Raw genomic sequence first — 27,180 nt, forward strand, 5'->3', positions numbered from 1 at the left:
GGAGGCTGTCGGCACATCCTGTGCCAGTATGGAGAAGCTGCTGGAAGTGATCCGAGCAAAGAATGAACATATCGAAGCCCGTTCTCGCAGGAACAATCTTCGCATAACCGGCATTTCATAATCCACCAACACTGGGCCCATGGAATCCTATGTCGAAACGTTGTTAGTGTCTCTTCTGGGCGCAGAACATTTCTACAAATTACTTAGAGTAGAAAGGGCTCACCGTTCTTTAGCTGCTCACCCTGTGCCAGAGACGCTACCTCGTCCCATAATAGGCAGACTGATGAATTATCATTATCGGGACACAGCGCTCCGTTTGGCCAGGGAGAAGGGCAGTCTGAAATATCAGGGAATGAAGGTGGAGCTATTTCTTGATTTCACCGTAGCTGTGCAGCAGGTGTGTCGTGAATTTCAAACTGTTAAAAAGAAATTGCAGGCTCTACATATCCACTATGCAATGCTATACCCTGCCCGCCTGTGGATCCAACATGTAGGGAAGGCGCGCATTTTCACAACACCCAAAGACGCACTTGAATATATTTTGCGGATTGAGCGGAAGGAGACAATTGAGAGAGAGGGGTGCGGACTCTGACGGCGGATCACATGAGAATTATGCTATTTGTTGTAGGCCGCTGTCATGTCACTTACGATTTACCGTGATATTTCATGGGTTTCATTTGGTTATATTTGACATATTATGTGTGGTGAACAACCTTTACAACAAAACTTTTACAACGCACTACCATTACAACGCGGTCATTACAACGCAAACCATTACAACGCATTGCGCTGGGGGGGCGCTCTAGGATAGGGAATATATTTAATTTACTATCCAACACCTTCCCTACTATCCACGGGGACTGGAGTTGGAATAGTAAATTAAATAAATCACTATCCAGCGCCTAAAAGCACTATGCGTTGTAACGGTATGCGATGTAAAAACCGCGTTGTAAAGGCAGGCGTTGTAATAGCCTGCGTTGTAACGTCATACATCCATTATGTGTATGTTGGTATATGTCTAATTGTTATTAGACATACAATGTGGTTTTAGACCCTATATTGGAGAGAGTATCTACAGTTGACCCTTCCCCCAAGAAGGCTGCTGCTTCGGTGACGCTGGGGCTTATAGATATTTGGCGATTGCGACACCCAAGCTCCTGGGAAGGTACATGCCACTCTTATGTGCGTCAAGCTTTGTCCGGTATAGACTACTGGCTGGGTACGCAAGACGTCTGTACATGGACTGGACAGATTAAACATCTACCTCGAACGTTATCGGACATTCCCCAGTGTTCCTCAATATGGCACTACCATTTTACCTCCCCTCCCAATTTCAATGGCAACTACAGTCGTCCTCTCTCCTCGACCAGTCCTTTTGTGAAGGCATTCGGGAAGCCATCTCCGACTATTTCTCACACAATACTGGCTCTGTTCAAATTGTGGAGACTCTCTGGGAAGCTTTTAAAGTGACCATTCAGGGGGCATGCATAGGTCTTCAGGCCAGAGTACTGAAATCATTGCGCGGCATTATGACTACACTTGAGCGATCTTGAATGCAGATACGATGCTACAGCAGATCCTGCTAAATTGGCGCTTGTCAAGGCTAAGGTCACAGAACATAATGATGTGGCTGATCAGGAAATCAGACATATGTCTTGCCGGAGCAAAGTGCGATACTATGGTGAAAGTGATAGGCTGGTCAGAGCTCTGGCCAGCCGCATAATTGAACCTCACCATATATCTTGTCTAATCGAAGCAGTCACTGCAGGCGACACCACACATTATGACACATCCCATATACTCCAGCCCTTTGCAGCGTACTACGCGGGGATGTATGTGCATCGTCCCTCTGCAGACGAGGCAGAACTCGCGCAATATCTTGAAGATGTTGCGCTGGTGTGTCTCTCTCGCGAGGATAGCAAAAGTTCTTAATGCATTCTCATACCCTAGATGAAATACGGGAAGCTATTCTAATGCTGCCTAATGGGAAATCGCCTGGTACCGATGGGTTGCCAGCAGAATTTTATAAAGAGCACATAGTTCCGCTAGCCCCTTGCCTCCTCCAGTTATACAACGAATCATACGAGACTCAGTGCTTGCCGCCGACCTTGCGGGAGGCACTGGTGATCATATTATTAAAACCTGAGAAGCCACCCGATAGGTGTGATTCTTATCGACCTTTATCCTTAATGCACGTGTAAGAGTTAATGGGCAACTATCGGAGGCTTTTTGTATACAACGCAGCACACAGCAAGGGTGTCCATTATCGCCCTTGCTCTTTACACTCGTACTCGAGTCACTGGCTTGTATTCTGAGGCAACGCTATGCACAGACGGGATTACATTTTTTTCAACGCCCTCTGGCCGTCTCCATGTAGGCAGACGACATGGTGTTGTATGTGCGGTCTCCTGCTCTGCACTTTGCTCAACTGGGAATCAATTGGTCTAAATCGGTCATTCTGCCCCTCATGGATAATACACACCATTTCGACCTGGATTTTCCTTTAACTTGGTGCACTGACACTGTGCAATACTTAGGAATATGGCTACACAGAGATCCGCAAACTGTTGTACAATCTAAACATGGCACAGCTATCACGCGCCTTGAGGGACAGGTCAGCCATTGGATCTAATTACCCTTGTCCTTCGCAGATCATATAGCATTAATGAAGATGGTAATCCTTCCACGCTTTCTGTATTTATTTTTATATATTCCGGTACATTTAACGCAACATTTTTTCGATAGGCTCCGTTCCCTCTTGATCACGTTGGCGTGAGGAGGTAAAAAACCTCGACTCAAATGGGAAACACTAACACTTCCTTATGAACAAGGGGGATTCACAGCACCAGACTTTCATCTCTATTACCTTTGTGCGCAGGCTCATTATACCTATCACTGGCAGCAGGACCCACTTATATTCCCCATGTAGCGGTTGAAGCAGGTGCTGTACATCCTTTACCACTTAAAGCCATGTTAGTCAACAAGCATACGGTATTCGAGAAAAGAGAATTCGACACTGTGCAGACTACGTCCAGGGCCTGGCAAGAGTTGGGGAAACAGGATCAGAAATTACCCTTGTATGTACCTAGCATGCCGTTATTACACTACTCTGAACTCTCTGTTACGGGAGAAACTGGTACACTAAGGACCCTTCATGATATGGCACTGATAACAATGGAGGATGCATTTCCTGGAGGTCAATTTATAACGTCAGCAACTATCACTGCAGGGGAAAATGCTACCACCATGCAGCTGTTTGTCTATAGTAGGCTGCGTTCTTCCATGCAAGCGCTTTATCCACAATTTCCAATGGAACCACCGGCACTTGAAGCACTGCAACTAACCACTTCTAGAGCCCGACTGGTCAAAAGACTATACCGCGCATCGCAGAGGGATGTGGTTGCAATTGATAAGACTGCCCTGGCTAAGTGGAACAATGTGCTCCCCGACCCACTTTCTGAAGATGAGTGGTCTGAATGCTGCCGCCTGACTGGTCAGTTGACTGCGAATGGTAATATGAGATTGAGGCACTTTAAATATTTGCATCAGCTGTGCTACACTCCAGCTCAGCTCTATAGGCATGGGTTGCGGGATGCTGACAATTGTATATGCTGCGGTTGCCAATTTTTTATCACTTAGCTTGGGAGTGCCCAAAGGTGCACGCATATTGGAGATTAGTCGCACATACCCTGCACCTGATGGTAGAGGAACCAATAGCATGTACCCCGCAGACCTGTCTATTGGACTCAGTAGCCAAGATTAAGGCATCGCATAGGAGGTTTGTGGCTATAGCGCTGTTGTTAGCCAAACGCAGGATCTCCTTGGGCTGGGAGGCAGATCTGGGACTACCACTAAGCTATGGTTGCAAGACTTGGAATACTGTCAGGATCAGCTCACATGGTATGCTGAGGAATTGCCTGCAACGTCGATACCTTGTGATATTTGGGGCCCACTCACTGCTTCTTTATTAACGGTAAATGATGTCTGATGTTCGATCTTACTCCGAGATGGCTTTGCCATGCACCACCACACAATACACTTTAAATTACTGCCATGTCTATGTATGTATCTAGTACTGAATTGCAAAATGTTCTGTCATGCCAAATGAATTGAATAATATGTATGTGCCTTCCCAACACTTTGATCGTTATGATTGTGCCTTGCTTTTTCACTTTTTGAAAATGTACAAATAAAATATTAAAAATTTAAAAAGACTTAAACCGGCCTAGCCTTTAAACCGTCTAGCCCACCAACCCCATACTTGTGACAGTGGTTGCTGTGCCAATTCAAAATGAATGTGAACCATATTCACCAGGATCGAAACCTGCAGCCCCCTAAGCCCCCTTGAGCACCCTGGTGAATTGGAACCTTGTGAGTGGTGTCCCATCTTGATGTAACAACAGATTGCCTGTACCCGGTGAGCCCGAAAAAAATCCAGATATCCCAGCAGACAACAGTTACTCCCCGGGGCTCGATGTAGCAGTATGTCTTCCCCCCTACCCACTTGGTCAGTCTTAGAATGGGTAATGGTGATCGCTAGGGAGCCATTTGGCCATTGTATGTCTATTTGCTGCAGGCCACTCTTCATTTATTTTTTGTTCTTTGCCAACAAATCGCTCACCCTTAATTCCCCATAAAATGCCAGGGAGAATGCCACCCTAAAATGGCGAACTTCATCCGATGATCTACACACCACATCAAGAGAGGCCATGATCTTTGCCAATTTTGATGTGCCTATGGGGCACCTAGAGTCTGATCTACACCCCTCCAAATGCTGCTAGCCCCTAAGAGCCATTAGCACAAGGAATGTTTTTGTACCATCTGTGTACCCCAGCAATTTTGCAAAAAATGAAAGTGCCGCGATATAACCTTTGGCATAGGAAACTGGTCTCCCCTCTACTCTCTGGTACCCCAAGAATGATATTACTGACTCATGGGGGAACCAATCCCCTGACCCTTGTACTTCCTGAAACCTGCTCTATGTGCAATATGCCCTCTCATAGGCGCTAAACTGGCCGAAACAAACTCTGGTAGACTGGGGCATCAAGCTGCCATGGATGTTACAGTAATGGTGAGGGGAACTCCTCTGCTTCCAAGTGGTGATGGGAAACATTACTTACAACGAAACTTTTACAACGCACTACCATTACAACGCGGTCATTACAACGCAAACTATTACAACGCATTGCGCTGGGGGGCGCTCTAGGATAGGGAATAGGTTAATTTACTATCCAATAACCTTCCCTAGTGTCCACGGGGACTGGAGTTGGAATAGTAAATTAAACTATTCACTATCCAACACCCAAAAGCGCTATGCGTTGTAATGGTATGCGATGTAAAAACCGCGTTGTAACAGCATGCGTGGTAAAAGCATGCGTTGTAACGTCATACATCCAGTGGTGATAGCTGAATGCCTGCATCTTGAAACAAGATAAAGCATCTGCTGCATTGTTCAGTACACCAGGCACATGTTTTGATCTAAAATCAACATTTAATCTCAGGTATAGCAATATAATCTCTTTCAGTAACCGCAAGGTCATCTTACACCTGGCAGCTTGTTGATTAATGCACTCCACCACCGTCATGTCTTCTTACCAGAATACCACTGACTGGTTGCAAAACTGTTCTGGCCATATCGTGAGGCCAACAAGATGGGTAAAAGCTCAAGAAAACCAATGTTTGCCACCAACCCAGACTCAAACCATCCATCTGGCCATTTTTTCGTGCACCAATCTGGTCCCAGAATGGCCCTAAAGCGTGTGCTGCCCACGGCATCCATAAATAGACTCAACTCTTCATTGGTCGTGGCAAGGCTTGGCCATACCACTGTCCCATTAAAGTCCCTTAAAAATGTTTCACATATTCTCATGTCTTGGTGGACCGCACTTGTCAGCCTCATATGATAATGCTTTGACTTAAGAATCAACAATGCCTATGCAATAGACCTAGAAAATGGGCGACCCATGGGTATAATGCGGAGTGCAAAATTCAGCTGCCCCATCACCACCTGTACTGATGCAGCATCACCGTTTGTGCACTCAGGCATTCTAGTGCCTTTGTGAACGCTCTTACCTTCTCTTGTTGGGGTCTAGATATCCCTGCGCTGGAATCCAATTCTATGGCCAGGAATTCTATTGTGGTTGTTGGTCCACAGGTCTTTGCTTGTGCCAATGGCCCCAGAATCCCCCCATCAATTCCTGTAATCACAGTCATCTGTGCCAGGAGCTCCTAAGAACAGGAAGTCATCCAAATATTTAAGTGCCCAATGGTGTTCTCTCTTTCTAAATGCCCATTCTAAAAAGGTACTATACCTCTCAAAGTAAGCACAGGAGACTGAGCAGCCCATGGGCATACATTTGTCAAAATATAATGCACCCTTCAACTGGAAACCAAACAAATGAAAATCCTCCAGGTGAACTGGTACCAGGCGAAAAGCAGATTCGATGTTGGATTTTTGCCAACAGAGTCCCAGGTCCAGGCTCCTAGAGCATTGCAATTGCTTGATCAAGTGAGGCATACTTAATTATAGCCCAGTTGACTGACTGCCCTTTAGGTGCTGAAAGGTTGTGAATCAGTATTCCCCAGGGTCTATTATCTTCTCACAGAAGCAACAATATGAAAGATCAGGTCATTTTTATCCACCTCATTTTTTTAGACATTTTAAGATGTTTAGCCCATGTACATAGTTTCCTGAAAGAGCCTATTATCTTTTTCTTGACAGAAGTAACTGCACATGGAAGCACTGATTAACAGCAACTCAGTTGCATTTTAACAATTATATCAACTTGTTTCCACAAGTAAAATAATGTTATCCAGAATGGACTGGGAGCCTAAAAGTCTTTATAAAATCATTGATTGTCGGAAGGCTGAAAGTAGATTATGCAGAAGTGCCCAGCCACTATATTATGCAGAGAGGGAGAGGCAGTGCAAGCGGCGACCTAGGGGTGTTTAGACGAAATACTGAGTCCAAAATATTGTGTCACGAATATCGAAGACAAGAATATGCTGAAGGTAAGTTTCTACGGGTAGGCAAAGTTCTACTAAGTCCATATAAATGCACCTTGACGATAAGTATATCTTCAAGTTGCGTGGAGGTCAGCATAGTAAATCTATGCTTACCTATTTTCACTTACCTGCTCGACATTTTGATCCACAAACTTTACAATATGTACAAAGATATGGTGCAGTTCACCTCTCTCCTAGTGCTGCCAAACATTTGGCTGCCTAGAGCCAACACAGACACCCTTGGGCTATTGCACAAGGATGCTTGCACTGTGGTTAGGATACTTTTTGTGCACCTACTGCCTTAGAAGTCAAACTTTGTATTATGTGTTAGGAGGCTGGAAGTTTTCTAAGTGAAACTTCCTGGATTGTGAGAGGAGGGCACCTTACCTCATGTCTCCCGAACTTATTATCCTTAGCAGCAATTTCTCTGGCCAATCTTTGCATGTCTTAAATGTTCCCTTTACACCTGTTTTGTGTTTTTAGATGTGAATATAAAGTCTTAGGAGGTGCCATTTAAAATGGGCAAGTTTTACTCTGAACCTGCAAAATTAAACACATTGGAAAAGCTCTATTTTCTTTTAAACTGGAGACACAATTTGTGATGAGGCCCTGTTTAATATTCAGCTTATGTGTGAACAACTGAAGTGGGAGGAAAATGTCGTCTGAAAGGAGTTGTAGGTGAAAAAGAAGTTTTCTGGGGAAGCAAAAGTGAGTTTTTCACCCATGCATGGGATTGGACAACTGTTGTCTCAAAGCAGAAACAGGACACAAATGGCAGTTCTCACCAGGAGAAACATTTTTCTGACAAAAGGCCTACTTGTGAGTCAAGTTCAGAAGTTTGAATTTCCTTTCAGCGTGCATAAATGGACGTCAGTGACAGGGAGGCTGTGAGAACTTGGCAAGCTATCCAGGGCACACTGATGATTACCTTGACAATGGCAAACTACAATATCCCCCAGCCATGGTTAAGGGCACAATGCATGCCGTCTGTGTAGAAAGGAGAAAGGGAAAACATAATAGAATGATTTTATTGCAGATAATTGCCATTCACATGCCTCAAGTAGTTTGTATTCCTGGCCTAAGCACAACCACTCATGGTACTGAATTCGTGCCAGCATTAATTGACTCTTTGTACTTAAGAGAAATTAAAATTCATGATAGGCTGTTCGTGAAACTAATATTTCTTATGGGAATAAATCCCAAACACAGAGAAGAGACAGATTAGGGTTTAAACGTTCTGATTATTTGATGAAAAGACATTTCTGAATCAAGGTACACGGCATATGCTGCTCCTTCATTTGCAGTTGAAAATGCTTAAAATATTTAACGAATCGGGTTAATTATATAAAAAATAATTGATTCTCTAATAGAATGCATCTGAGATGTAATTTGCCTAATATTGCTTGCTTCTGATGTAGCTGCCAGCGGGGGAGAAAAAGCTACAGAAAGGTTAATAGAATGAAGACAGTGAATTCCACTTGAATTCTGAGCACAACATCTGAATTTAAACTGGAAGTTATTAGGCAATGAATTGTCCTTAATTTATGCCAGGCGCATTTCCTCTTAAAGTATTAATGCCAGAAACGCTTGCATAATTACAGATTGGCCTTTTCAAAAGATATGTTAAACTGCAGGTCACGGGCCTGGATGCAGTACTCTAGCTCTTGGGGTAAATGCCGTTACCACAGAGATCGGTTTGCCACTTGCTGGATACAGATGCTAGTCTCAGTAAGATAGCACAGTGGGTTAATGTACATACGGTAACGATTTTTGTATGTGTGATTGTATCAAAGACTCCTGTTTAGTATGCATTATACAAGTTCTAGTTACAAAATTATACCTGAGTGAAATAGCATCCTTGCTGCAAGGAACCTCATGCAGTCTGTAAGATATCTCAGTGAGTTAATCTAAAACGCCATAGAAAGTAAGCAAAGTGAGAGACTTTTACACACGAAGATTAATAGTAATTGTACATTGAGATTCAAAGCTGAGAAAGAATATGCCTCTTTTTTCCGCTTTGCCTCACCCCGCATGTTGTTACAACGACCGTGTTGTAACAACGCATACCAGTACCCCGCAAGTCGTAACAACGACTTGCGGAAGGGGGCGCTGGATGTTGGAAGTCTGTGCGGCCAGTAGGGAAGGGGTTGGATTTTAAATCCAACACCTTCTCCCCCCTTCCGCAAGTCATTGCAACGACTTGCGGGGTATGCGTTGTTACAACGCTGTCGTTGTAACAACTGCGTTGTCATAACATGCGGGATGACAGATGTTTAGTAAGGGGTGCTTACCCTGAGAAAGGGAGAGTGCAGGCACTTACCAGCAGAATGTGGTACCAGACTATTATTGTTAGAATGCCATCTGACATAAATATCATGTCCTAATTAACATGTACAAAAATATATCTCAACTGGAGGTAGAAATAGAAAGTCTAAATCCAATAGGACAATGTTTTTGTACATAATATTTCGAACATAATATTAAAGTCAGGCGATATTTCTGTATATGATATTCTGACATACAATTGACAAAAGCACCATCTTCCACAGTCAACATGATGGCCTACACTACACAACTCCTTGCTCACTCTGCATTTGAAACAACAGCACACCACCATTTTGATCTATAACAATATATGGTCTATTAGTGACCCACTAATTTCAGAATAACACTTTCTCACTCTCACTCAACCGATTTGTCACCAAAATTCTTCTCACATGTTGACTAGGGGTGGTCTTGTGCATTACCTTTAAGAGTTGCGGTTCTCACCGTTTAGAAGTACAAACTCTCCCACTTACTGCATTTAAGGAGTCAAAAACCTTCACGCTCGAGGCAGAGTTGGAGCGGTGGCCGCTGTGTGGTTTGAGAAAGACCTTGAGCCATTTCACCATGGCTAGTATAACAACCCTCAGGAACTGCAACACATGACTTATAGGGGCACATGCATCATTCATACATTTTGCATTTCTTAATTTGCGAAAATTACCGAATCGCAAATTAAGAATTGCAAAATGCTATGCATAATTTTTTTCGGTATTTATTTGTGATTCGGTAAAAATCGCAATTTTTACCGAATCTCAAATAAATAGCGAATTCCTAAGTGCATTTTCGCAATTCCCATTGATTCCTATGGGCCAAAAGGCCCATAGGAGTCAATGGGAAGGCATTTACAAATTTGCAATTTGTTGATGCATTCCAAGGGTGCAGGGGGGGTCCAAAGGACCCCCCCCTTGCACCCCTGAAATGTATTTGAAAGTGCATGTTTCAAACACACATGTCCTAAGGACATGTGTGTCTGTAACATGACAGTTTAAAAAATGCATTTTTTTCCTTTTTGAAAGATTTTCGCAAATTAACACGAGGGTCAACCTTGTGTTAATTTGCACTTCCTATTTCATAATTCGCATTTTTTTAAAAATTGATGCATTGCATTTAAGGAATCGCACAAATGCGATTCCTTAAATGCATTCGCATTTTTTAGAAATGCAAAAAAATGCGAATTAAGAAAAAGTGTTTGATGCATTCCAAAAACATATTTAGGAAGCGCAAACGGCCGAATTTACCGATTCGCACCGTTTGCACTTCCTAAATAGGTTGATGCATGTGCCCCATAGTGTTTCACTGTGCCTTTGCCTTCAGGTCTTTTTGAAATGCCACAGCCCTGGGAGGTTCTTGTAGCTGAAGAAAAAAACACACCAAGCTCTTCTACTTTAGATCTAATTTCTCTTGGTTTAAGTCTCCATCATTAACCAGACTTCCATTTGGATCAATAAAGAGTCAAGGTTCTGTTGAGCTCAGCATCACAGATGATGACTGTCAGTGTAATTTGCCAGTTGTTACTAACACTGAAACAGCACTAGGCAAATGATAGTCAAGGAAATATAAATTGCTGAAGAAACACCTCAGAGAACATCAATTGCAGGATGTAGTATTAGTGTGCAGCTATGAAGGTAGGCTCGGTAAAGCAAATTCTCAGTGAAGTGCCTATTATTACTTATTTACCGAATCTTCTTGCCTCTTTTTCTCTCTCAGATTAACCATCCTATCCATCTCTCCTCATGAAGCATGCTTTAGGAGACCTGCATGATTTTTCTTTTTATACAACCAGGCCTTTTACTGATGGTGAGGGTTATAAGGCACAACCGTACCATCAAATGTTGGAATCAGTCCCAGAGTTCACATCATTACTACCTTCTTTGACTGTGTGTGTGCAAACCACAGTTCCGTGCATTTCAGGTTTTATCTGGTCAGAAGTAAAACTTGAGGAAGAGAGAACTGCCACTGGTACGTATAACTCCTGCTCAGAAATCGAAGCAAACTGTCCCTTCATACTAAGCCCCTTACTAAACCTTTGACAGCGCTTCATGAGATGACATTAAGTCCAGCATTTCCTGTGAGGAGGTATTTGCTGGCACAATAAGCTCCATGGCCTACCCTGCCAATAAAGAAGAACTGGTCCCCCCGTAGTGCAGAGCTTGTGATTTAGGTGCTGCCATGAATTGGTCCTTATATGCATGTGTTGCACTCTGAGTCAGATATAAGTACAGCCATGGAATCAGCTTGGTAGTCTGGACCGGTGTGGGCAACTCAAAGCTAGCTACAGGACTTAACTCCATATTTTCCTTTCTCTTTTGACTTCTTGTGACATTTGCAAATATGTTTGTATTTACACAATCTGGGTGAGCGCGTGCACAACTTTCTATTTTAGAAGGCCCAACACAAGTCCATCCTATCACCAGTGTGTTGCTAGTGAAAGAGAGGTTAATGCTGAGTCTTGTTGTTAACGTCTATAACCACACGTTGACCTCTGTCTGGTCCCACCCTATATCTGGACCTTCCACTTTAGCCCACCTAAAATCCCAGTCATAATCCAACCACACCATCCCCCCATAAACATAGTGTGCCTTCAATATATTATTAGAATAAAATATCATTGAGTTCGCAGCCTCAGTTTTTTTTCTAGATTAACTGACATGTATACATTAAAACCAAATAAACAATTTGTGTTTGTCTCTTCCACCTTGGTATTTCTTGTCTTTAGATGAAGCATATTTGCTCTCTTTAGCTTTGTGCTCACAATCCCTTCTTTTGGCTCTTATCAGGGAAAAAATATCCACAAAATCACCTTTCTAGATTCTGACTTTACGTCAGTAGGCACATGGGAAGCCAGCTTACCAGGTCTGGATAGCAAAGTGTCTTGACTCCCATTAGCCATGGTAGAAGCAGAATCCGCTTTCTCCCTGCTCTGGTCAGCTTTTGTATCTGATTCCACACTTGCGGGGTCCTTTGCCACAGCTGACTAAGGTGCGACGGTCATCTTTTTGTTGGGAGCACACATTTTCTCCGGAGTGTGCCATACTGATTGCCTCTACCTGTTTCTTAAGATCCGCGATAGCTAACATAATATCATTTGCTGGAGCCCACGGAGCAGTTGGTGATGGGGGTACAGCTATCTTATCCACCGGGGCGGCTAGCTTGGAGAGCAATTGGGCCACAGAGCCCAACACCTGTGTGGTGGCGTCCTGTGGAACTGTTAGCTGCCTTTGCGTAAGTGGGGTCAGCTGCTCTTGTGGGAGCGACGAGATCAGTGGCAGAGAGGTGGTCTGCGGCTGAGCTGCTAATGCTGTATTCACTATAGATCTCTGAAGCTGATCGCTGTGGAGCCCTGTTGAGCCAGAAGATAGGGTTAGGAATGCCTGCCTAATATCTGGCAAGGTCGCATAAACCCAGTGGGACTCAATTGTGCTCAGTAAGTGCGGAGCACCTGTTGTCTGCGAGGATACAGTACGAATAGGCTCAAGAACCCTATAGTGAACACCACATTACCAGCACAGCCTCAGTCCACCTTTCCACCACTGATCTTGTCGCTCCCACAAGTGCACCTGTAGCATGGTGCCATGGGGGCATCGGGTATAACTGTTGCTGAGGCAGGAACGTCCTCAACCAATGTGTTAGAGGGTGTCTGCACCTGTTTTTTTAGCTTTGTGCCTCACTGATGGGAAGGCAGCCCAAGGGGGGGACGTGGGACAGCCGCAGGCAATTAGGCACTGCACTGTGTTTATCCTGTCCAGACTCGGACCCAAAGATTTCCAAACCCCCATCATTGTCTAGCATAGCTAGGACCAACTTCAGCAACTAGGTCAACTAGTTGCTTTCTTTTTCCAACCCAGCCTCCTTTAGCAGCCATTAGGCTATCGGCTATTAGATAACTGGAATCAAAACTACAGTGGAGGGGAGGACAGGCAACCCACCAGGCAGGCACAATAAAAAGCAGGTGAGCCCAATCAAAAACCTCAGCTGGTGATGGAAATTAAAATTGGCCAGGGTGTCAAACTAAAAACAGCTGAATAGCCACTCATAAATCAAAGAGTGATGATGGGTGCCTCCCCAAGCTCAAAGGTACTAAAAGAGTTGCACAGCTAATAAATATATATCGACAAAAGACACCCTTCTCCCCACCGCTTACCTCTTGTCCAGCTGATCAATGCTCAGATGCGGCAGCTCACTGCCCTAAGATCGTGGCCAGATAAGGAAAGTTCATTGTTGCCTTCAACGTACCTCAATAGAGGCCAAGGCTTGGGCTTGTAGTGCACAAAAAGCCTGTGCTTTTGGGCTAGTAACAAGGGCCCAGGAGAGGGGGGAAAGGCAGGAGAAACTACCTGCTCAACCATGTTGTTGCAACTTTAAAATAAGTGGTGGCACCCAAAGTAATCAGGAACTGTGTGCCCCAGGTTACATCCACCTCGCTGCAGCTTGTGCTGAACCCACTACTCTGCGACATGGAGTGAGGGGGAAACAGTTCGGGCTCTGGGTGTATGAAAGGTTGGGCTTAAATTACAGAGACACGTGCAATAATGCAAGCAAGAGGGCTCCGGATGCAGGAAGGCAGGTACGGGTGCCGAAGCATCCAAGAATGTGGTGTTGGGCTCTGACGAGTCGTCCGGTTGTCATTGCGCCTACCGCGATGCTCTGCTTCAGAAATATTGGTTGTTACTGTGCCTGCCACCACCGATATGCTCTGCTTCAGAAAGGCAGAGGCCAGGGACAAAAACAACAATTGATGGACAGAATGCAGAACAATGTCATACATTACCCCCAGTACAGAGATCTGGGCCTAAATCCATCGTTTTTTTGCACCCCATTACCACCCCCTTTTTATACCGATTTTGGCCACCATAAGTGTGGCAGGGTATGCTCAGACGTGAGTCCCTTGCTCACTTTGCCACTGGATTCAAGCAAGCCGGGCTGAAGACGGCTGGAATGCCAGAAACCGGTCCTCGGAAGCTTGTTTCCGGTCCAGGGAAGACATGGCTTGGCAGTTCGGGCTGGACTGTTCCCATGAGGCACAGGGTCAGACTGATTTGCATATAGCCATGTCTGAACTGGGGTGGCAGAGTGGGCTAAAGAACGGTGATGGATTAAACCCAGATCTTTTGACTGGGTGTGAGTGTTTGATTGATTCAGATGCTCCGTCCATCACCACCCCCTTTTGTACCACTTTTGGCCGCCATAAGTGTGGCAGGGTATGCTCAGACGTGAGTCCCTTGCTCACTTTGCCACTGGATTCAAGCAAGCCGGGCTGAAGACGGCTGGAATGCCAGAAACCGGTCCTCAGAAGCTTGTTTCCGGTCCAGGGAAGGCATGGCTTGGCAGTTCGGGCTGGACTGTTCACATGAGGCACAGGGTCAGACTGATTTGCATATACTCATGTCTGAACTGGGGTGGCAGAGTGGGCTAAAGAACGGTGATGGATTAAACCCAGATCTTTTGACTGGGTGTGAGTGTTTGATTGATTCAGATGCTCCGTCCATCACCACCCCCTTTTGTACCGCTTTTGGCCGCCATAAGTGTGGCAGGGTATGCTCAGACGTGAGTCCCTTGCTCACTTTGCCACTGGATTCAATCAAGCCGGGCTGAAGACGGCTGGAATGCCAGAAACCGGTCCTCTGAAGCTTGTTTCCGGTCCAGGGAAGGCATGGCTTGGCAGTTCGGGCTGGACTGTTCCCATGAGGCACAGGGTCAGACTGATTTGCATATAGCCATGTCTGAACTGGGGTGGCAGAGTGGGCTAAAGAACGGTGATGGATTAAACCCAGATCTTTTGACTGGGTGTGAGTGTTTGATTGATTCAGATGCTCCGTCCATCACCACCCCCTTTTGTACCGCTTTTGGCCGCCATAAGTGTGGCAGGGTATGCTCAGACGTGAGTCCCTTGCTCACTTTGCCACTGGATTCAAGCAAGCCGGGCTGAAGACGGCTGGAATGCCAGAAACCGGTCCTCGGAAGCTTGTTTCCGGTCCAGGGAAGGCATGGCTTGGCAGTTCGGGCTGGACTGTTCCCACGAGGCACAGGGTCAGACTGATTTGCATATAGCCATGTCTGAACTGGGGTGGCAGAGTGGGCTAAAGAACGGTGATGGATTAAACCCAGATCCTTTGACTGGGTGTGAGTGTTTGATTGATTCAGATGCTCCGTCCATCACCACCCCCTTTTGTACCGCTTGAGGCCAGGGACAAGGTCATAAATCCACCCCTGACAATTCACGGCAGCGGGCGGAAGAGACACATGCATAACACGACTTTCGTACTTCCTGTCGCCCCCTCCTGCTTCTCGTGAAGTGAGGTGACAGGAAGTCCTCACAAGGCTGGCACATCACCGGATCAGGAAGTGGCCTGGGCCATGGTGGTCCCAGGTCCTAAACGCCGTACCCCCCTGTGGGCAGGGTGCTCTGTCCAATAGGACAATATGTTGAAAGCAGTGTAACCAAGTCACAGGTGGGAGACGGCACCAAGACATATTCAATCACATCATACAATGTTCCTCCCACTACCCTGTGAGGGGCGGGAATCTCCCCACTAAATGACCAGAGGTGAGCTAATGACATTCTTGCATTAGAGAATATAACAATTCTCAGACCGTATTTATTACAGTTCATAAACACGAAATGAAAACACTATAAGCATTCTTGCATATTATTTACAATATGTATATCACTTAATTGAGTTAACTTATACAAGGGATCTCTAACAATAGTTCTCAAAAGGAGTCATGGTTCACCACCCCTCAGACACTTATGGCACTGACTACTTCAATTGATTCCAATGTAACACCAGTGGTTTACTCATAAATTGCACTTCAGAAGGCAAACTCACCGGCTCCTTCAAGATAGAAGGAGCATTAGCCAGCATGAAATCTGGAACCCCAAACAACCATGCCAGAGCCAAACTAAAGAAGGGAATTCCCCTGCCACCCAATGGGAGATGGGGCTGGGCAACCAGGACTTACTTTCATCCATATCCCCCAACATTCCCAGGGCCATGTAATGGAGTATCTTGTGAAGGTACGGACAATCACTGTAGCGGGCATCCCCAGCCCTTCTCTAGAGACCACAGTATACTTGCCCCATTTGACCCAAAGGCTTTCCAAACCAATTCCATCTTGAATCTGCCAACACTTCTACTTTTGATGCCAAGGTTGTCCACCTGTTTTGTGTCCAAACATGACTTCTTCCATGCCAGAAAATAAACCTTCCTGGAACGGACGAGCTACAGAGATTGGTGGGTGGAGAAATAGTGAACTTCTTGCCGAGGCATCAGAAAGGAAGGCCCCACAGGGCAGGCATGTCAGATATGGTCATGGGATGCCAGGCAAAGAAACAGGTGGTGAAAGGTAAGGGTATGCCCCTTTTAGCCTGCCTAACTGCCCCTGTCACCACATCACCCTCCAATTGCTGTGCTCGCAGGGAGCCCTTGACAATGCAAACTTGGTGGCCACATTAGGCTGCCTCCTTCAGCCGGTTCGATCTGGCTTGTACCTGTCTTTGGGACCCCCCATTTCTTGGCATTGCCCCAGGCCCAATCTCACAAAACATTCCTTTGAAATTTCATCTTGGGTCCATTGGCAGCAGCTTTGATTGTTTGTTTGTCTTCCCTGGAAGCTTCTCAGCCCACATCAGAGACACTGAAGGAAAAAATGCAAATGTGGAGGGAAGGACCACAGCATTTAATAATGCTGTTACCTGTAAGATGCTATCTTTAGACGTTGGCTCATCGTGTGACTTAAAAATTGTACTTTTATGGTTATTATTTATACAATAACCGAATAAAGTTCTTTGATTGATTGATTGGCTCATCCTCATAGTAGGACGTGGTCTTTCAAGATGGAAATTATAGCGTAAAAGGGCTCAATAATCTCTGTAAAGTAAGTTTTGCAATGGCTTGGATCAAAGACAGCAACCCCTCTGTGATACTACTTAAAGAAACTCATTTTCAAAATATGATATAGAGTATGTATATTTTAATATGATTGTGTTCAGGCTACTTTTTTCTCCTCATGAGATGTAGCACAAAGAGAGGTTAGTATTCTAATTCAGAGGTTTCTTGTGCTAACAGTTAATTCTGTACACCAGGACGCTATGGGGCATTTGGGAAATGGTCTCTTTTCATATAGCTGTTATCAAGTAAGTAATTTATGTTTATGTTTCATTCGTGGGCGATTCTCTACCAAATTATGGTTTATCAGGCATATTGGCCCTCTCTCGGAAAATAAGATAGTCAAAGTGCAATCACTTATGTGCATCAGACTATCCCAACCCCAAATTTCTCAAAATTAAACACAGTGGGCCTCATTTATGAGGCCTTGCGTCACTTTTACGTCGCCGGTGTGTCACTTTTTGTGACGCACCAGTGGCGTAAAAAATGCACCTTGTTGTGCCATATTTACAAAGTGACGCATCTAAGCAGATGCGTCACTTTGTAAACCCCTGCGCTACATTATACCTGCGTCAGGTATAATGTATGCAGGGGGGGCGTTCCCCCCGCAAAAAGCTTTGTAGAAGTGACGCAGTGAAATCTATGAGATTTCACTGCGTCACTTCTAGGACGCCGTTGTGTCAAAATCTTGCGCCTGCCTCACAGCAGGTGTAAGACTGACGCAGGCCCTTTCACATGGGGCTTTGCTGAATGTGAAAGGACGCATTGCTGAAGTTGCGTCACTTTTGTGACACACTCCAGCAATGCGTCACTTTTGCGCTTACAGATACGTCAGAAATACTTACGTATCTGTAACTCCTTGCCCCATGATGCGTCATACTGTAAATATGACACATCATTGGTGTCGCAAGGAGGGCGCAGTGAAAAGTAACGCATCGCTGTTTTCACGCAGCGATACGTCACTTTTCATAAATGAGGCCCCGTGTTTGTGATGCCATTATGCAGCTAAAATGAAAGGTAGGTCTACAAGATGCCCAATGTCATCTTGCAATGCTGGGTCACTATTTCTTCTCTTTCTCAAACAATGCATTACAGAATCAAGACTATGTTTATTTTTGTCTGACCCGGGAAAAGGCTCTAGTGGTTTTTTTTTCAGGCATTTTATTAATCATTTGGCACTAACATTAACTGCAGATGCACTGAACACCCATCCCAAAAACCCTCCTAGTCAGTGGTTCAATACATTTTGTTAACTGAAAGGTTTCAGGTTTCTACTGCCAGGGCTGTTCAGCATCATTTTGAACATCAGATCATCAGATTTGGATGTGCGGTAAAACACAACCCTAGGGACAATAACAACCAATTAGGTAAAATCTAAACAGTGTGCTCCTGCAGCTCTTCTTAGATGGATTACAAAACGCTGCACTGGCTTTTTACCTCAACAGGTCCTTTGGAAGATGCATAACAATGACAAATCCAAAGGTAAGTTCCAGAATTTGTATCTGAAGTTAGATTTGGTCAGCGCAAATATAATATAATAACCCGTCCATGAAGACAGTGAGATTACTGCTCTATACCTGGTTTGGATGGCTTGTTTTTTTTATTAATAATTTTTATTATTATTGCAAGAAGAGCATCATTGTTTAGCATACATAAGAAAGAATAACAAAATACAAATTTTTCACCTTGTAGTTGAGAAAGAGGAATACAGAACATAGTTAATGGATATTTGAATATAAATACAAATACACATACAAATTAGACTGGTCTCATCAAATAGCTTTACGCCGTATCAAATAAATGTTCCCCAGATTTTTTCCCTCCCTTTCAGTGCCCTGGGACCTCTTAATTTTGCTAATGCTAACTCAATTGTGTGTATTTCATTAATGAGGCCCCACCACTCCATAATGCGGGGAGGTTCCTTGGATATCCAGGACCTAGCTATGACTAGTCTTGCGCAGGCAAATACTATAGATATCAGATCTTTATGATTGCTATTAATGTCTTGTATATCTAACAAAATCAAATGAGCCGATAGTGATGGGGATACTATTTGTTTACTTTTAAGAACTTCTGTTATTCCCTTCCAGAACAGGACGAGCTCCGGACAATGGAAGAACATGTGCTCAATGCCTGCTGCTTCCAAGTTGCATTTCAGACATTTAGTATGATCGCTAGCGAGGTTTCCCAATGTCCATCTAGCGATTCTTTGAGGTGTATAATATAATTGACTGACAGTTCTATACAATTGCAACCTTAGGTTAGAAGATTGTACTACCTGATTGATTTGGCGAAGTGATACTGAAATCTGATTAGGACTGATATTAATTCCTAATCTGTTGGACCATTTATCTGCCATTTTCCCACAATCGTCTATCTTGCCTAAGCTTAGACACCCATAACTCTCACTTATGAGTGACTTAGTTCGATCCGAATAAAGACATTTTAAAGTATCTGAATGATCGACTTCCTTAATTTTTATTTTACTGACTAAGAAATCCCTGATCTGGATGTATTTAAAATACATACCGTCATTTAATTTATATAGGAGTTTTAGAGTGGTGAAGCTTAGGAAATCATCTGGACCGTATAAATCCCCCAAAGTGTTTATGCCATATCCTGCCCATTGAGTTCCTGCTCTGTCCGAGCAAATCCCTGGCAATCCTGGGTTCCCCCATGGTTGAAGTTCAGCATTAAAGAAAGAAATTTTATCTAAAATCATAATTTGGTCCCAAATTTTTTGAATGTGTCTGGCGGTCTTAAATTTTACTCTCTTGAAGTAGTTTGGGTCCTGTACGCGAAACAAAAATTGGTTGCAGTCTGATCCCAACATAAAATGATTAAAAAATAGCGAACTTTCGTTTTTTAGGAGACTACGTACACGACGAAAAAAGGTTGCAAAAAAATATAGCTTAAAATCCGGAAAATGTAAACCTCCTTTTTCAATTCGCAACTTTAAGAGCGTGATTGATCTTCGCGCTTTTTTATATCCCCATATGAAACTACTACAAATGCCCTCTAGTTTAAAAAAAAAAAAAGATTATTAAGTTGTAGTGGGATGGATCTAAATAAATACAAAAATTTAGGTACAATATTCATTTTTATTAAGTTTATACGTCCTACCAAACTAAGTGGTATATTGTGCCAATTTCTTAAAGATTCAGTTACTTCCTTCAGCAGTGAATCATAGTTCAATGTTAACATTTTGTCAACATCAGCCGCTATCCTTATTCCTAAGTAGATAGCATTTGAGCAAACACCCAGTATCAGTTGAGCAGGTTTATAATTAGCGATGACTTGAGTTTTGCTCACATTTAATTTGTATCCTGACACATCTCCAAATTTTATTGCTTCCTCAAATATCTCTGGGATACCCTTAGCTAAATCTGTGGTAACTACTGCTATATCGTCCGCAAAAGCGGTTATTTTTAAACTCTTCCCTCCATGTTGCACAGGGATGGTGTTGTCTTGAGCCACCAGCGCATTTAAAAACGGCTCCAAGAATAGGGCGAAGAGCAGGGGGGACAACGGACAACCCTGCCTTGTTCCCCTCTCTTTTGAAAAATTCGGTGAGTTAGTTCCTGCATAACTTATCTTCGCCGTTGGATGGTCATATAAAGAACGAACCCATCCAAGATATTGTCCGCGTATGCCAAAAGCCCTCAATACCGCCCACAAGTACTCCCACCCCACTCGATCAAATGCTTTTTTTGCATCCAACATAACCATTCCGAGTGGGGTGAGAGTAGTTGAAGCCACATCGAATGCTGTAATGGCTGTGTTAATATGGGCAGTGGTGTCTCTCCCCATCACAAACCCATGTTGTTGACTATTCACTAACACGGGCATAATAGGAGCCAGACAGTTTGCTAAAATTTTGGCGAAGACTTTAGCGTCCGCATTGATCAATGAAATGGGCCGATATGACCCACATTCTTCTGGAGATGTAACTTTTTTTTTTAAAAAACATTATTTTTGCAGTTTTCCACCACGATAGAGAGGCATTTCCTGTTTCCCCAATATAGTCTATTACTAGCTGTAAAAGCGGGAGAAGCTCCTGAGCGCATATCTTGTAGAGCTCTATAGGTAGGCAGTCTTCCCCAGATGCCTTGCCCGAGGGTAATGCCTGAATAGCAGTTTTTATTTCAGTAGCTGTTCTTTTAGAGCTAAGGTGCTTCATAGCTTCATTGTCTGGTTGGATGGGCATATATTTATCTAAATATTGTAAGATATTTTCTTTGGTGGGAGTTTTTTCCGGAGTGTATAGATTACAGTAGTATTTGGCAAATTGATCTAAAATCTGATCCGGTTGGTTATAACTGTGAGAATTTGAGCCTTTTATTGATTTAATAGTAATAGTTGTTTTAGCTTTCTTATCCGCTACTTTATAGGCAAGCACTTTCCCGATTCTGTCCCCCCTTCGTATTGTGCCACATGATATTTGTGAATTTTAGCACTGAATTTCTCCCTAAGCATCTTTTTCACTGCTGACTGCAATGTCACTAACTCAGTTCTTAACTCCTCGACATTTGATTTCCCTTGTGTGAGGGCCTCTACTAACTGTTGTTCCACTAGTAAAATATTAGAGGTGATTGATTTTATATCCCTCCGATTCTCAGCGTTCTTTATTAAGATATATTGTTGGGTAAAGCCTCTTATACTACATTTACAAGCATCCCACACAAAATTGATCGTTGTAGAATTGATGTTAAAATCTATGAATTCTCTTATATGTTCTTTTATGTAAGATATGAATACAGCATCCATAAATAGATGTCTAGGAAATGTAAAGTGTTGGGGTGTTCGCTTCCTGTCAAGGATGTTAAATTCTAACAGTATAGGATTGTGATCTGATGACACTCTTGGGCAGAGTTCTATATTACAATTCTCCAGAGTACTATCTGTTGCCCACACCATATCTATTCGGGAGCATACTTTATGGGGTGCCGAATAATACGGATACCCTGCTACGTTAGGATGCTTAGTGCGCCAGACATCCTTCAAATTATGTAGCCTACCCAATTCTACAATTGCTGCCCTGACTTTGCGCATCCTTATTGAAGTACCTTGTCTTGTAGAGTCTATCTTGTAATCCATCATGCAGTTAAAATCCCCCATTATCAGCAATTCACCCTCCCATTCCAATAGCTCTATGGTTAGCTGTTCATACAGCTTAGGCTCATCAATATTAGGCCCATAAACCAGACAAAATACATAGTGCTTATGTTCTAATTGCACCTGGGCGATTACCCATCTCCCCCTTGTATCAGCTGCTGTTTTGATAGTTTCCATCCTTAAATGTTTCTGTTTCAGAATTGCCACCCCCCGAATTGATGCCCCTAAAGTTGAACAAACAACAAGCTCATACCCCATTTGAGACAGAAGTTTACGATCTTGAAACCCAATATGAGTTTTTGAGATTAATGCTATATGAGGTTTACATATTTAATTCTTCCTGTACAAGTCTCCTCTTATATTTACTATTGAGACCAGCAACGTTCCATGCCAAACATCTAAAGAAAAACATGTCTTATAGCTGTATGTTTAGCTTTCCTCTGCGTATGAAATATAGTAAGAAAAAATAAATATTTAACTTTATTAATGTTGACCTTCATTCCTTCTTGCAATAAAATGTTCTCCCTTTAAGACCTAATTATCCCACCCCACCCAAACACTCCCACCCCACCCACGCGTCCCTGTAGGGAGAACACCCCTCTATACCCTGCTGCCGCTGGAATGGCAGCGCTGCGAAGCGACAGGCACGAAGGCTGGCACCGACTGTCCCCCCCCCAAAAAAAACCCCATTTATTTTCTCCTCATAAGGAGAGAGTGGGCAAGTATCCAAATCAAAACAAATGTGCGTCAATTCTTATGTTGTTTACTTATTGGCTAATTAGTAAGCTAGTCCCCCCAAGAAAAGCAAAAAGAAGAGATAATAGAAGGAAAAGAGAGAACAGATTATCAATCACACCATCTGCTGACCATTTTCAGGTGCTAAATTTGGCTAATGCCAGTTCGGCCTCCTTTATGTCCATAAAGAAATACACTTGGCCATTTCTGATCACCTTGAGGCGAGCTGGATCCTGCAGATAAACCGTACAGCCAATAGCTTTGAATGAATCAATTGACTGGCGTAGCTGCCAGCGCCTATCCATGGTATCTTTACTCAAGTCTGAGCGTACAAAAAAAGTTAGATTGCCGATTGTTATAGGATTATTTGATCTGGATTTTAGAGAGACCGCCTGCCTCAACAAGAAATTCCCAAAGTTTATCAATAAGGGCCGTGGAAATGTACTACTTTTGTTTCTTTGAAAGATAGGCAGTCTATGCACTCGTTGTAATTGGGAGTCCCAATCCCAGTCTGATAAGTTAATGAATGCCTTCTGGAACAGTTTTATCCCCTTAGGATCGGGGTTCGGCACCTTCTGACCCCTCCGGGATCCCAAAAAGTCTGAGATTGTGCCTTCTTGCCCGATTTTCCATGTCCTCTACTTTAGCTTCTAGTTTGGCAATTCGTTCAGTATGTGAATGAACTAGTGAATCAGTTCTGGCAGCCCCTTCTTCCACCTCTACTACTTTTTGCTTAATCTCTTCGATTTCTTGGGTTACCCCTTCAGTTTGCTAGATACTTCCATCATAAAAGTCTGTAGTTTAGTATTGTCTTCTCGCAGCTTGAGGAAATATTGTTGCCCTTCTTGTCTCTGCGCCATTAAAGTCTGCATGATTAAGTCAGTAGAGGAGGTCATTGAGTGTTCCATTCCCCCTGCTTCTATCCCAGACGGCAGCTCATTAGTAAGCGTCGAACCTAAAATGGATACTGGAGCTATAGCTGGGGTGCAAACAGTTGGCTGTATGATGGTGTCAGTGTTGGCATTGGTAAGAGAGGTAGCCAAGACAGAGGTGTCAGTTTTATCTGTATCAATGCTGGCCCCCACAATATCAGTAGCAACAGTTGGTACAGAAGAGCAAGACACGTCGGTCAACAACACTGGGGAGCTAGAATCCCCAGATTTTAGAGATGGATTTCCTTTGCCTCTTAAGTTTAAGTGTTCTTCTGGACTTGTGCCTGATAGTCTTAGGGACATATTTTTGACCCCTCCTTTCACCTGTATGCATTTCCTTAAGGGGCTTTCATCTCTAATAGCTTTGTTACCTCTATTAGCCGAAGAGGTGTCTTTAGTCGTAGTCATAGAATTGCCACCAATTTTCTTCAGCTTAGATTTCGCTTTCATTTTCCCCTTTTTCAAGCCGGGTGGCCTAGAAGCAATTGCTCTACTATTGGCAATTCCCGTCTCCTCCTCATCAGGGATCTCTTCGTATACTATGCTTAGACTCTCATCTGATTCTGCTTCCTCTAGCCCCACAATGGGACCGCTGTCATTATCTGGGATAATCATCTCCTTTGCTTGTGGCTGAATGGCAGAAGTATTTGTACTTAAGGGTAACAAAGACTCGGTCTGTCTGTCAGGGTGGTCCTCACTCGAGCCGGTAATACATAGGGGGTCATGGTTTCCCAGGTCCTTTAGCAAGCCCAAGGCATCCCCAGTAGCACAGCCAGTTTCACTTAAACCTTCATTAGTTAAATCGATTTCTGCTTTATCAATTCGTTCCATTGTAACACCTGGCTCAGTCTCCTTGCCAGACTGCTCTTGAGATACTGATACATTTTTAGCTTCTTTGTTAGAGCGAAACTCTCAAGCCCTGTTAGGGTTTCCTTAGTAGGCATGTTATCTAATAAAATCTGTGCTAAACCTGGGTTCTCAGTATGGCCCTTGTTAAACATGCCAGATACAATTTTGCTGCCATTCATATTACTGTTACATTGTTTCAAGTTTGCAACACATGAGGGAGGTCGCATCAATGGGTTAGACACCCCCTGGGCTATGATCTGAGCAGCTGTCCCAACCGGCACCGAGTGTTCAAATACTTTACTCCCATCCACAGTTGCACAGGATTCCCCACTTATTACCTTCACGGCTGTGTTCGTTGTAGGTGGGGAGTCGATCTTGGTGTTTTTCACAGCCCGAGTCGACCGTGTGTTCTGTTTTGGGGCCATGGTCTCCTCTTTTGCCTCCAGCGTTTTACGGTTTGAAGAGCTCTCTCGCTGACCAGCGCTGGATAGAGCAGGGAGCAAGGCAAGGCCCGCCCACCAGGTCCACCGACCCACAAGCGGCCGAGTATGCAGCAGTCTCAGCGCCGACAGCTTCTGCCAGCTCAAACGGAAAAGAAATCTCAGCATCCGCGTTATCACAAGCTGGCTCACAGGTCAGAAAAGCCTGGTGATTCGACTCTTCCGATTCCTCCTATTTCCGGTGATTTTTCGTGGCTTCTAAGAATCAACCCGCCCTCTCCTCATACATCTAAAAAGGGGAAAGTTGGGAGCCTCCAGCACTGCCTCCTTCGCTCGGCAGAGTCAATCCGCCATCTTGATTCTCCCGAAGGCCTAGGTTCGGTTTGGATGGCTTATAAAACAATAATTTCAATTTGTGATCCCTAGACTGGCTGTCCTAATAAAGGACACTCTCATATTAAGCATGTTTTCCATCTCCACCAGATCGTTTTAAATTTAGATATTTCTTGGGGGCATTTTAGAATAATGAAACTCATTTACTGCCCTGATATTAATAGTATTTATAAAGCAATTGTGCATGACCTAGTCCCTTCTTTGGAGCTCTTGAGTTTGGGATTTCTGAGGCAGTTATAACTAGCTTCCCAATAATAATAAGGTCAGAGAAGATGGATTTTGTATCAAACTTTAAATATGTTATTTAGAATGAAATTCCACTCGAATAATGAGTTTTGTTCATTGGGCTTCTTGTGGGTGTAAAAGAACTTCTAACTTTTTTACTCCCTTAAACCAAAAAGGCTCAGTCTGACTTGTGCTCATATAGGCTAATTGCTCTTTCAAACACCCGTTGAATGATTTTAGCTGAGCAGCTTACAAGCCAAATTACAACGTAGGTTGTAACATTCACCCAGTTTGATCAAACTGCATTTACATCTACCCTTATTAGGCAGTTATCCCTTAATACCTGTTTCCTAATTGAGACAGCGGATTACTTTTTCTACAGAGAAGGTACCAGTGGATATTATTATTATAATGTTAGATGTGGAAAAGGCAGTTGGCCTGAGAAACTGGGAACTTCTAAATGCCATTTTCAACCAAATGAGTGTTCTGTCCCAGCTCACAGGATTGATAGCCTAACTCAAATGTTTATAATTTAAAATCAGGATGTCAGAATAATTGAAGTAATATGAGGAACTCTTCCGACATGTCCCGTGCTGCCTATTTAATTTTCATTATTTGTTTAACCTTTTGCTCTACTTGTTTGTACCTATGGCAGTTTTCTCACTTTCCTGGCCACATGGTGCCTACTTAGCCTCTCTTCCTTGCAAGGCACATACAATGAATACCTTTCTGATATCTGAGGTAGTATGGCTATGTAGACTACAATACAAGACAGTAAAATATATAGAAATACCTATCAATAAAGTGTTTTGATAGTTGAATGATAAAGTGCTGTATAAGCAGCCAGTTATTCTGATTCTCATACTAGATATAAAAAATGACAAGATCTGGATGGTACAATTGTCATTATTATTGTAGGAGAGTAGGATCTGCCTCTTATGGTTACCCCCACTTTTTGCTGATGTATCACGGTTTTTGACTTAGACTGGATAGGATCCTGCTATCCAAGACCCCAATATATCTGCTTTCTCATATAAATTGATTGCATGTACTTTAGGTACACTCCAGATTGGATGCTATGGTACCCTTATCAGTCCCTAGTATATGATACACCATGTACCCAGGGCATAGGTATCCCAGAGGCCTCTCAGGGGCTGAAGCATGAATTATGGCAACACTGAGAGACCATTCAAAATGGCACCACAGGTCTGCTACTGCAACCTGTAAAAGATGGTGCTTGCACCCCTTACCTATATCTATTCTAAATCAATGCAC

This window comes from Lissotriton helveticus, chromosome 10, assembly GCF_964261635.1.
Source record: "Lissotriton helveticus chromosome 10, aLisHel1.1, whole genome shotgun sequence".
NCBI lineage: Eukaryota > Metazoa > Chordata > Amphibia > Caudata > Salamandridae > Lissotriton > Lissotriton helveticus.